General features: G+C 44.0%; 1 protein-coding gene across 35 annotated transcripts in view; it reads left to right on the top strand.

Annotated features, from left to right (window-relative positions):
- Positions 1 to 12962, top strand: part of LPAR1 (lysophosphatidic acid receptor 1) — a 352881-nt gene that overhangs the window by 208735 nt on the left and 131184 nt on the right. For 2 of the 35 annotated variants that reach the window (XM_049636732.1, XM_049636714.1), the window contains exon 1: positions 9175 to 9768. The exons of 31 other annotated variants lie outside the window; for them this stretch is intronic. The gene's annotated coding sequence lies outside the window, so the exon portion shown is untranslated. Of the gene's footprint in view, positions 1 to 9174; positions 9769 to 10654; positions 10823 to 12962 lie in introns of those variants that run through there. 2 more of the 35 variants (XM_049636741.1, XM_049636724.1) reach the window with 1 other exon arrangement.

Raw genomic sequence — 12962 nt, 5'->3', positions numbered from 1 at the left:
CTGTGTTCTTCAGCAGGACATTCCATCCCTCCACAGAAAGCTTCTGGGTGCGGTGATTTGTGATGAGAACACACAATGCACCTCCTTCATGGTAAACAAAACACCAATTCCAACAAAATTGGTGGAATACTGTATGGGATTCCATGCCTGTGGATCTGGCATTTCATAACTCCTCAGTGATGCTGGCTGAGGTCCTGAGGGCAGGAAAAGCAATGCTATATCCAGAATAGATGTCTATTCCTGTGAAAATGAAACACAGGCCCTTCTAGCATGGAAGAGGCTCAACCTAGTCAACATGCCATTAAGTTACCAGTTGGTCTCTTCCAGAAATAGTCCATACAAGAGCTCAGAGTTGGTCCATGCTTTTGTCCACACCTGGGGCTTTGAATAGGTCTCTGGGGCTGATGGTTTGGACATTTAGAAGCAGCATGAGAGGGGTCAGCTTTGGTAAGTGGGGAGTGTCTACTGTTGGATCCATGCATAGACCCCTCTCTCTGTCCTGGTGGCCACTTCATTCATGTGTCCATTGTGGTGTTGACAAAGGCTGGTTCAGCATTCCTTCTGGTGGAGAAGTGTGGGAATTCTACCTCTTCCCTCTCCTTTACCAGTTGGAAGAATTATGGAAGCAGGAGGATCATGTTTATTCAAGTTAATCTTAGATTAGATTATGATACTACATATAATTTACACTTGCCAAAACCTATCCTTAATCGGTTGGATCCATGCTCTCTAGTTCTAAATTTCTACAAGTCAATGCCAATCTCTCTCTGGGAAGACGTCCAGTTGTGGTCGTTGTTGTTAATCTTTCAGAAACTTAAAGTCCCAGAAATGGGTTTTAAAGGTAACTTTTCACAGATACTGTTCTAGACATTTTCATGGATATTAGAGATAAGTTAACCTCATCAGACAATTCTATCAAGGCTCAATTGTTATTGCTTCCTTCCTTCTGATCATACTGCATCTTCCCAAGAGTTTTAAGATGTTCAATGTTACTGTTTCAAACTCCTTACGGTCCATCTATATTGTGCAAATTTGCAGTGACTTCTGGAAGGTTATCTCTTGTCTGCATACTAATCGTCACAAGGCTGTGGCCACATCTTATATCAAATCGGTTCCTATTCTAAGGTTTATAATCTTTCCATGGTACCTGCATGAGGTGGCCGAGGTTCTTAGAAATCATAAATAAGAACTCCAACTTTAGTAGGTGTTATGGGCTGAATTGTGTCTCTCCAAAATTCAGAAGTAGAGGCACTAACCCACAGTACCTCAGAGTGTGACTATACTTGGAGATAGGGCCTTTAAAGAGGAAATATAGGTGAAATGAGGTTCATTTGGGTGGGTACTGGTCCAATAGGACTAGTGTCCTTATAAGAGGATTAGGATACAGACACACACGCAGACTGAGGGAAGACCAAGTGAAGACATACAGAAAAAACTGTCATCTGAAAGCCTAGGAAAAGAGACCTCAGAAGAAACAGCCACACCAACACTTTGATCTTGGACTTCTAGCCTCTAGATCAGCAGAAAAATACATTTCTGTTCTTTAAGCCACCCAGTCTGTGGTAATTTGTTCTGGCACTTCTAGCAACTATTGAATCTCAGTCAATGAACTTAGATGTTCCAGAAATATTTTTCTATATTTCTGATTAAATTCTTACACTGGATCTCCCTTTCCTCGGGGTAGGTGGGAAAACATGAGCTCAGTTCCTTTGGAGTTTTTATCCATTCTTGGGAAGTTAATTAGACACACCTATCCATACTGGTCATCCTTCCAGAGTTTGTATAATGTCTGTGTGTTGGAAGGGCCCATCCACCATTGGTCCTTAAAGCTTGCCTTTAAGACTTCCTTTGTCCAAGTTCCTTGTTGGTGTGCCACCCATGAGACATGAACATACGTTACTAAGCTATTCTGGGTTCCATCTACCTAAACACACCTTGAGGTCTTTTCTTCTCCAGAGTCTTGCTTGGAACAGTTGCTACGAAGAAGGGCAGAAGTGCCCTCCGTTCTTGGGATACACAAAGCTTTCTTGGTTGCTCTCCTACTCCAAGAGTATTATTTTTCTTTTGGGTCCATACATACTACTCTATCCCTGTAAATCCCTTTATCCTAAGAGCTTAGGCTTTCTGCAAATATTTTTGGCTCTTTTGTTCTCTGTTTTGCCACACATTTTCCTGGGCAATGAGCAGAGAACATATGACTATTCAACAATGAGAGGGAGGAGAGTGGAAATACAAGGATAAGAAAACATCAGATAAAAATCTCAAAATGTAGTCTGTCATATAATTAGTATACCCCACTAAGAACGGAAGAAATTATACACTATTGATTATAGAAATATGTTTTATGGTTACATAGAATTAGAATACTAGCTACAGAAAATCATAGGCTTTATACCTAGAAATAATCTACTGACTTGTTATAAAGTTAATTTTTCTCATGATATGTTTATTGTGCGTCTTGGTTTTACATAGGCGTACAATCATTTTCTGCTCTTAGGTGTGGTAGTGTCTCTATGTAATCACAACAGTAGCTCCCAGAGGATGTGCTGGCTGAGCATTATTCCATGTTTGTTTTAGGAATATTTTGTTAAATGTTTATTATTTATTTTTGAGACAGAGAGAGACAGAGCATGAGTGGGGGAGGGGCAGAGAGAGAGAGGGAGACACAGAATCCAAAGCAGGCTCCATCCAGGCTCCATCCAGGCTCCAAGCTGTCAGCACAGAGCCCTACGTGGGGCTCGAACTCACGAACCGTGAGATCACATCCTGTGCCAGAGTCAGATACTTAACTGACTGAGCCACCCACGCGCCCCAGGAATATTACTGTAAGGATAGATACAAATCATTTCACTTGCATTTAAAAATATATTATTTAGGCATAATTTCCAAACAATAAATTCTAGCAATCTTAAATGTTCAGTTCAATGAGTCTGGCCAATTATATACACCAGTGTTACCACCACACAAAGCAAGATACAGGACATTTCCTTCACCCAAGGAATTTGGTCAATTTCTATTCCCTAGGCAATCATTGCTCTGTTTCTAACATTATAGATTAGTTTTGCCTGTTCTAGAATTTCACAGAAATGAAATCATAGAATATACACTGTTTTGTGTGTGCCTTCTTTTGTTAGCATGTTTTTGAGATTCACCCATATTTTTGTGTATATCGGGAGTTTGTTCCTGATGTCGCTGACTCATCTGCATTCATGTCCATTTTTTTAAACCTTTGGAATTTACCCTGTCTCTGCTTCTGGCAGAGTATATGTTGGCAGAGCCATTCAGTTAAATGTAATCAGGGCCTAATCAAGCAAAGGTGTAACGTCTCTAACTTGCCTACTTTTGATGAGTGCCCACTCCAGAAGGCAGTACATCAGAATTTCTTTTTTTCTCGGATCGGTCCACAATCTAGGTATCACTGAACCCCTGAGATTACAGTCAAAATGTGTGTGAGTGCATATAATAATTAAGCCAAGGTAACTGATAGATTCCCAAAATTTATTGGCTCAAAGAACACGAAATTTCTTTTCCAGGTGAAAGTCCAGAAAGGGTGTTCGCATCAGTAGATAGACTCTCCCTCATATGGATGCTAAGGCACCAGGACTTTGGCTGCCTGTCATCTTCAACCCATGGTGTCCAAAGTTGGTGTGGGCATCACCATCCCAGTCAACCAAAAGGGACAAAGACCATGACGAAGCACATGTGAGAGAATTTTATAGGTAGTCCTAGACTTGGCAGATGTTACCTACACTCAAATTCTACCGGAAAGAACTCAGCTACATGGCCTCAACTACCTCCAAGAGAGGCTTGGAATCTAGTCTAGCTGGTGCCCAAGAAGGCAAGAAAGAAGATTGTAGTCAGAGGCCTCTGCTACAATAGGTATCCTCTACATTTAGAGATATGAGCAGTTCATAGCTTTGATTACGTTCTGAAAAGGATCAAATCCAAAAACGTTTCAGAGGCTCCTGTACCACCAGTACTGCTGTTTTTACCTTACTCTCGAAGGTACAGTAGACAATGAGGTCAAAACAACAGAAACGACAGAATATACACAACTTAGGAAAACTCTCTGCCCCACTTTTGCACAGGGTGGCACAGTACTGTTCATATTCCTCGGAATACTCATTCCAGGGCTGGAGGCAGATATCATGTCAACCACCAGAACTCACAAGAATCCAGAATATTAGAATTAGTCATATCGTTTTTTGAAAGAAAGGAGCAGACTATGGTTTGTGCTTTTTGTACCTGGTGTAAGAAATTCTTCTCTGCTCTGAAACAATGAAGATAGTCTAAAAATATGGAGGTTTTGCTTTGCTAGATCGTCTAAAAATATGGAGGTTTTGCTTTGCTTTTAAAATCATTAAGAACTTATTTTTGTTCATGGTGTGAGGTGGGGATCCCATTTAAAACATATAGAGAGTGCTAATTATCTCAACATCATTAACTAAACAGAGTGTCTTTGATTTACTAATTTGCATTGACTTATGTCATTTATATGAATGGTTCTATTTCTGAACCTACATTTCTCTTTCACTAGATTATTGGGTGAGACAATAGGCCTCGCAGGTCTATGTGGCTCTGTTTCTGAACCTGCTTTTCTTGTTCATTAGATTATTTACCAATTACTGTACCAGTACCACATTATTACAATTGGTGAAGCTTTTGATATCTGAAGGGAAAATTTCCCCTCCCTATGCTTCTTCAGAACTATCTTGGTTATTCTTGGCCTCTTCCGATTCCACATGAATTTTACAATCACTTTGTCAAGGTCTATGAAAAACCCTATTACGATTAGGAGTAGGTTGAATTGTGGTCATGGAGTCTTCTCCTCCATGAACATGATGTATCTCTTCATTTACTTAGGCCTTTTTCTGTATTTCAATAAAGTTTTATATTTTTCTCTATAGATACCATACTGTTCTATGAATTTTTATGCAAGTTATAATAAAGATTTGTTGCTATTATGAGTGAGACCTTTAAGAATTTATAATCTCTAATGGGCTGTGGCTTCTTTGTATATTGACCTTTTACTCAGCAATGTTGCTAAACTCTTATTTGTCTTATTAGTTTATTAGATTGGCTTGAATTTCTTATAGATAATGACATCGTCTATAAATCATATTTTCTTGTTTTCTAACCCTTATGGCTTCTAAATTCTCTCCCCTCTTCCGTGTGTGTGTGTGTGTATGTGTGTGTGTGTGTGTGTGTGTTAATGGCAAGGGGCTTCAGTACAATGCTGAGTAGAAACGCTAAAATGGTAAAGCTATCCTTGTTTTGCTCCTAACTTTAATATAAAAATGTTTAATAAATTAAAATTAAGAGTAATGTTTCTAGAATTAGGTTGTTGGTAGCAACTCTTTATTACGTTTCCTTTCCTAGTTTGCTAAGATTTAAAAAAAATAAATGAGTGTAAATTACTTTATATTTTCTAATCATCCTTACATTAGGGTATCGATCTCATGTGCTTATGTAGTACATCTTTAAAATACATGCTGAACTGGGATGGGTAATATCATATGTAAGAATAACATTTTTTAATGCCTTTCAGGATTGGCTAATAATTTTCCTTTGTATGTTTTCTTTCTGACTTGGGTATCAAGATTTTATTAGCTCGTAAGATCATTGAGATGATTTCCTCCTTTTCTATTCTTTGAAACCATTTGAATAGAGATTGTCTGTAAAGATTTCATAAATCTTTCCCACTAAATCTTTGAGCTTTTTTATAGGTAGACTTAGAAATGGGAATTCAGTTTATTTAATGATTATAAATATATTCATGCTTTATTTATTTTATTTTTTTAGCGTTTATTCTTGAGAGAGAGAGAGAGAGAGAGAAGAGAGAGAGAGAGGGGGAGAGAGAGAGAGAGAGAGAGAGAGAGAGAGAATGAATGAGTGGGGAGGTGTAGAGAGAGAGGAGACACAGAATCTGAAGCAGGCTCCAGATTCTGAGCTGTCAGCACCAAGCCCAACCCTGGGCTGGAACTCATGGACCTCGAGGTCATAACCTGAGCTGAAGTTGGATGTTTAACTGACTCAGCCACCCAGCCATCTCTATATTCATATTTAAAATTTTTTGAATCAATAATTTCTGTAATTTTTATTTTACTAAAAATATTTATTTTAGCTAAGCTTCTAATGCTCAGAATATTCTTAATATTAAAGAAATTCTACTGAAACTATCATCATAATCTCATTCATCATCTTGTTTTTCTCTTTTTTTCTCCACTATCAGTTTTAGTAGCAGTTTACCTATTTTTGTTTTATGATCCTTTCTATGATTTCTTTGTAGGTGAGTCTATTGTTAGCTCAAAATTATATATGTAGCACATACGCATATTTTTTTTCTTCTTCATTTTCTTCTTTTTCCCCCTTTGCTTTCCATCAAAGCCTTTTTATTTGGGCGAGGAAGACTGCAGGAAAGGATTTGCTTGTCCTTAATCTACTTCAGACTACCCAGATTACTCGTGCAGAAATGTGCGATAGGAAGCAGGGGAGCACAGAGGTCTCCATAGAGGACTTTCATTTTATTGCAGGGTAGTCCTCATACATGGCTGCTGCCCGTACAATCCCACCTTCCACTCCCCATTCCTGGAGTCTCCAAATGCCACTTCTACCCTCAAGAGTGTTATTTTTTTATTTTTTTTTACTAAATTGGGTTGCCTCACCCACCTCTGCTACTGGCCTTTTAAAATAGAAAGGTTTCCTAAGGAGAATGCTTTCTTTCTAGTCAAAGGAAAAACACCAGACAGGCACCAATACCCCGTTTTAAGAAGGAAGAAACCTATGCCCCGGAGGCACCTGAAAAACTTTCCCAAGCAGGCTGAATTCTCTCAGGGGACTGTTTCACCAAAATATATTTTTTGAATCAGTATCTACATTAACAGATTGGAGGGAAAGTTTCCAACAGATCTTTCTGTTGATAGTTTTGATTACTCTCTTGTAGAAAATTTCAAAGGCTTTGTGCCAGACAGGAGGGAACATGGGGGAGGCAGAGAACTGGCGTGACCAGCTCTGAACAAATAATAGAGCCAAAAGCAGTGACAGCCAATTTTTCCTTCCTAAAACGCTTCGTAAATTATAGCCCTTGGACCACTCACTAGATAACATCAGGAATCTAACGAAGCCTATAGTATTCTTTAAGATATTAATGTAAACTGTACTTGAAATATTCCTCATTAAGATTCTCTTCATTTTGCTGAAAATATTTTTTCTCACATCTGACAGCACCAGCTGTCTTTGAGTCTTTGGCTCTGCTGAAGTCATTTGAAGAAACAAATCTAGAGAAACACTGCTTGGCAGACGATAAGAGAGAAAGGTTAAGGCAGAAAGCATTTGGATGACTATCCAAGAAAGGGAATAGCCAGGACAGCAAGAGAGCCACAGGCAGGTAAAAAACACTGAAGAAAGTCTATCAAGGTATCCTTCATCTCTATTGAAACAACATCATCCATTTTAATGTTTTAAGAAGTCTGTTCAAATATATTTATTATCTTACTTTGATAAAGACAACTTGGAACCCAATAAAATAGACCATATTGGTATTATTATCCCATTTTACAGATGAGAAAACTGGCTCATTTGGAACATAGTACTAGTTTTGATGATTTAATCGCTGTGCTGAACTCAATTCTGTCTCGGACTTCATTTGGTCTCTCCTTTTACACTGGGCACACAACCTACATTGGATTTGAAAGTTATTGTCCTAAAGCTGGCTGCAGAGCAGTTTCATTCAGACAGGTCCACACTTGTCAGAAAGACAGGTCTGTCTAGGCTGACCTTGAATTTTGTTCTCCATCTCATGTTAGGCCATAGAAGAACAAATAAAGAGGAAATAAAGTGTTCTACAGCAAACAACTTAGAACTCTTGAATACATATGTCTTGTGTGGACAGAATTCCCCATTTGATGTTAGAAAGGACCAGTGTAGTTAAGGCAGTTAATATATAATCAAAGCAGAAGCAGCATTATTCCTTAAGACAGTAAGAGATAAAATCAATGTATTTGAAAAAAATTCAAGCTGAGTGGTCGGCAAGTAACTCATTTATACTTTGCTTTTGATTTATAAGGAGGGGCTAAACATTGAAATAATTTTTAAATCAATTAAATAATCTAATAATGTTTATTGATAAAGCTAATACTTTAAAAACTTAAAATATTCTTTTCAGTAGATATTAAAGTCTTGCCATTGAGAAACCTAGCAGTGAATAAAAAGAGGGTGTAGTAAGGAGACAGGAAAATTAGCTAAGTGATTTTCTGAGTTGGGTAGAGCTGTGGTTGAAAACAAAAGCCCTTAGAGCATGTATTCTCTTCTTATCAATGCATACTTTGTATTAGACTTTATAGTGGATATTGTCCTATTTGTCCAATATAATATGTTTTAGAGTTTAAGGTCAATGGCTCTCATTATTTGTGAGATAAGAGTATGTATATGCATTTCTGCACTGTACGTGAACATATTAGCACTGTGCATGTATTAACATTTCTAATTTTTTTCACACTGTAAGTGGATTATTGTAAAATAAATCACAAATCGGCAGGAAAGGAGAGGAAGAATTGTTCGAAGTTGATTTTTTAAAAAAAGGAGGTGCCTGACTCGGTCGGCGGAGCGCGACTCTTGGGGTTGTAGGCTCAATCCCCACTTTGGGTGTAGGGATTACTTAAAAAAACAAAATCTTCAAAAAAGGTGTGTGGGTGGGGGGTGGTATTTGATAGATTATGTTAAAAAGAACCCGCTTCAAGTAGTAACCCATGGCAGACAGGTCTTAGCCTTGCGTATCCACAAGGCGAACACAGTCAAGGTCCTAAGCAGTGACGGGCAGGAGATGGTCACGTTCTCTTACAAGGACACCTAACTGGAAGCTTGAAAAGTTTCCATCCCTTACAAGAAGCCTTCCCCTCCCCGCCCACTGCGGTTTAAAGGGACCTCTCCTTTCTGAGAAGCCCAAGATTACCGAGTGTCTACCACCAACGCAGCCCCCATTGCTGTTCTGCGATTCTCAGACACAGTCATCCGTCCTGCCGAGTGAGTCCCCTACCCTATAGCTATCTTGGTCTCCTATGTACCGTTCCAGGCGAGAGCTCCCTCAGCTTTTACCCCTAAACAGCTACTTTTGATGTGTGGCGGCTTTAGCAGCGGAGCAACAGGCAGAGAATTGCCCAAAGTCCGGAAATCCTGGGAAGCCAAGGGTGGGAAGTGGGAGGTGGGTAGGAGGTGGCGCGGCTGGAAAGCCCCCGATGGACCGGGTGTGGCTGTAGGACCTGAGAGCGAACCTCTGTGGCTGCCACTTTCCTGAGAAGATCCCCAGGCCTCACTTAGTCCAGCGCGGCTCCCGCCCACACCTCCAGGTGTGCATTCCCCGCCCTTAATTACTCTCCTAAAACTGATAGTTCGCACTTGCAAAGTTTCACTGGGAAGGCGGAAGAGACGTGTATAATCCTGGCTATGGAGAACTAGGGGAGCACGGTCACACTTGCTTTGGTCTGCAGACCCAGTCAATCGAAAACTCAGAAACAGAAACGTGTGCACCTTTCTAGTAGAGAAGTCAACTCTTCGTTCTTTGCAGCCTCCAGTTAAAGGCTGTGCCGGGAGAAACTTTTATGTCTCCTGCAAAGTTCAGAAACTGAACTACCAGAGAGAGGCCATACTTCAGGGCTTTTGCGGGCCCCGCGATGTTTTCCTGAGCTTTTCAAGTGGGAAGAGTAGAGCGACAAAATGAAAATGCACCGTGTGGGGGAGCCCACCCAGCCCAGCACGCTGGCGGGCGCTGAGGTGAGCGCGCGCGGGGGGGGGGGGGGGTGAGCATCCGAGCCGGCGCCGCGGGTCTCCCGCCGTGGGTGGGTAGCACAGGGCTGTGGGGGGCGGCTAAGGTCGTGATGGGAGGCTTAGGTGCCCCTCCGCCCCCCGCCAGCCTCGGGGAAGGGAAGGGCAATGAATGAGGGAGGAGGAGCGCGGAGGGCCGGGGGGCCGGGGGCATCACGCCAGGTGAGGGAACGAGCTGGGGGGAGCAAGGAGGAGGGAGTCGGGGGTGCGGGAGTTGCTGACTTGTGCTACGTGGAGCGGGCAGAAAAGAAAGGCGGAGGAAGAAGAAAGGAGGCTGGCGTTCGCGCCGCTGCTTCGGCCCTCCCTCGGCGCCCCCTCCCCCGCCGCCCCGGCCAGCGCGCCAAAGCGCGAGCAGTCGGCCCGAGCCGCGGCTGGCGCTCCCCGGGCTGCGACTCCTCCGTCCGCTGCACAGCGCCGCCCGGATCTTGGGCGGCCTGGACCCCGGCGCCGCGGAGCCCTCCCCGGCTTCCCGGCGGGGTGGGCGCAGGGGGCGGCCCCGTTCCGGGCGACCGCCGAGGGGGCGGGCGAAGGGCCGGGGCGCGGGGAGCTACCGCGCTGCGGGAGGCCAGCCCGGGGGCGGCGGCGGCGGCGGCGGCGGCGGCGGGCGCAGGTAAAGGGGAGGGCGCGGGGCGGGGGACGGCGCCCCCTGGGCGCCGAGCCAGCGGCCGCCGAGTCGCCTGAGCCGCCACACGGCGCGCTCGTCTCGCGCCGTCCCGGGGCAGACGGGCTTTGTGGCTTTGCGTGCGAGTGTGCGAGCGAGTGTAAGTGTGTGTGCGCGCGCGCGCTCGCCTGTGTCGGCTGTGGGTGGGCGTGCGCGCTTGCGAGCTGGCGAGCGGGAGGCGAGGCTCCCCTGGTCTCCCCGACCAACCAGTTGACCGAGCCCCGGGAGGGAAGTTGCCGCAGCCGTCCGGGCCGCCGGCCCTTCCGTCCCCCGGCCAGGTCAGTGCGCTCCGGGGCCCGCGCTTTGTGCAGCGTCTGCGGCCCGGACCCGCCCAAGTGACACGTAGGTGGCCTCGGGTTACCTGGGTCTGGGTGGGAGCGCGAGGAGGCTTGCGGGGATGGGGGGGCCCGAAATTGCCCCAAAGCCGGGTCCAGGTGGACGTGGAACCCTGGGGCTCCCCGCGCCCCGCAGCCCGGAGCGCCCGCACTGCTTGCTTCTCACCGACTGCTTCGTAGTCTCTCCGGGGCTGCGGACTTTAAACTTAGTTTCTGTCCAGCCGCCTAACAAACACGCTTAGCAAGTAACTGGGAAATTGAAGGCAAGGGAGGGACCTGGCTTTGAATTGGTGGTTTTGAAACCGACAGGCTCGTTTGGTTTGTGTAGGACTAGCTTGTTATGAATGGATTTAAATTTTTTTCTTGTTTTTTTTCTTTGCTGCCATTTGGCCTTTGATATGTAAGGGATGACGGCACCCAGGACTTGTTGCTGCCTTCAGCCTGGGGCCTGAGATTGTTGTTCTCCGTTGCTACTTCTCTTTCTTTTCTTTTTTGCTGAAATCTGTGGAGTTTTCATAAGTGTGAGCTTTCAGTGAGTGCTCGCTTGTTAAAGTTTCACCGTGAATGCGTCGTTTCCCATTGGAATAGATGCATATTTGCAAACCTGAGTATTGGAAACATGTAACTGCAGTTATTAGAGTAAAATCCTTTATTCCTTCAGGCTCTAACAGTCCGTGTTTTTCACGTATTTGCGTAAGTGTTGTTGGCCCAGCCTAAGCATAACTGTGAAGCCAGTGGTCTGTGACTCAAAGCCTGTGATTCTGGTTCAAGGAAGACTACATGGGGGGGGGGGGAGACCTAAGTTCTCCTAGGAAGTGATTCCCTTGTCAAACAGAAGAGTGAGCCCGAGGGGAAAAGAGTGTATACTGGAGTTAGGGGCTATTTGGGCCGAACTAAATTACATTAACACTCACACTCTGCCATCTAGTTGTTTCTGCCCTTGGTTCTCTAAAAAGGGGTAGGAGTGAGCGAATTTGCCCCAAATGCAAAATTGTGAATAACGACTAGCATCGTAAGTATGTTAAGGCTGTGTTTTCTTGACACCGGTTAATGTCAGGGTGAAGAGCTGAGTAACAAGGGAAAGAGCGTAGCTGGAAGGCAGGGGCGGAATGAAGAGCCGGGCGGGAGGAGTGGGTTGTCATGATCTGAGCCCCTTGGCGCGCCGCGTCCCCTAGCGGTTCCACCTCAGCCGCTCAGGTCAGCTTGTCCTTCATCTCGGAGTCCTCATCTGGAAAATGGAGGGATGTGATGATCTTTGCTGTTCTTTCCAGCTTCCCCAAGTAATTAGAAACTGGTGGTTGGTTACCCCATGTTAGAACCATAGGAAACGAGTAAGGGAAAGTGCGGATGGGTTATTCCAGGAGGGACGTGACAGGACAAGAGGGCTAAAGGTACAAAACCTGCAGTGGGAGATGCTTGGAGGGGGAAGAGCCTTGACCTGGGGGTTGATTTGCCTCTGTTTTTTCTTTCCTTCTCCAAAAGGGCATCAACAGTACTCCCTCACCCCCATTCAATCTTCCATTATCCTATTAAAGTGAGTGAACCTGCTTAGCCGTAAGGCTGATATGAAGGTGAGTGATGTCTGTAGTCCAGCCTGACCCACTTCCCGTTTACATCATTGTCCCCAGATCAGCAGCTGCCCAGTGCTGTGAGCACTCGAGGATCTCAGTGTCCCTTTGAGTGATGGGGAAAAATACACAGACGGGAGCTTACGGGGCAGCCTTTTCAACAACTTGCATTTTGAAGCTTCTGTTTTTGCTTGAAGTTAATATTTACCAAACGGCGATTTCATTTCTTTTTTAAAAAAATTATACCCCAGACTTTTCGAGGTTTGAATCTGTTCTGTTAGACCTATTGGAAAGTTCAAAGAAAGTAAAACTCTCACGTGCTGAGTCTTTTTGATACATAATGGCCTTCAGTCTGAAGTTAGTGATTTTTAGGGCCAAGAATCTTATTTCAAATGCTTAGTAAGGAAAGTTGCAATCTGGGCAGAATACACTGTATCATTTTCACTGGGAAGCCCCAAGGGTTCAGCAAATAGCAAGACTTGAAATTTAGTTTGAGGTCAAGATTTTAATGTCTGTGCTTAATGTGTGGCTTGTCTTCCTTCTCTTTAGTTTTTTTGGTACCCATATTCGTACACACTT

This window comes from Panthera uncia, chromosome D4 (assembly GCF_023721935.1).
Source record: "Panthera uncia isolate 11264 chromosome D4, Puncia_PCG_1.0, whole genome shotgun sequence".
Lineage (NCBI taxonomy): Eukaryota > Metazoa > Chordata > Mammalia > Carnivora > Felidae > Panthera > Panthera uncia.
Note: the sequence above shows the minus strand (reverse complement) of the source record. Positions and strands in the feature narration are given on the sequence as shown.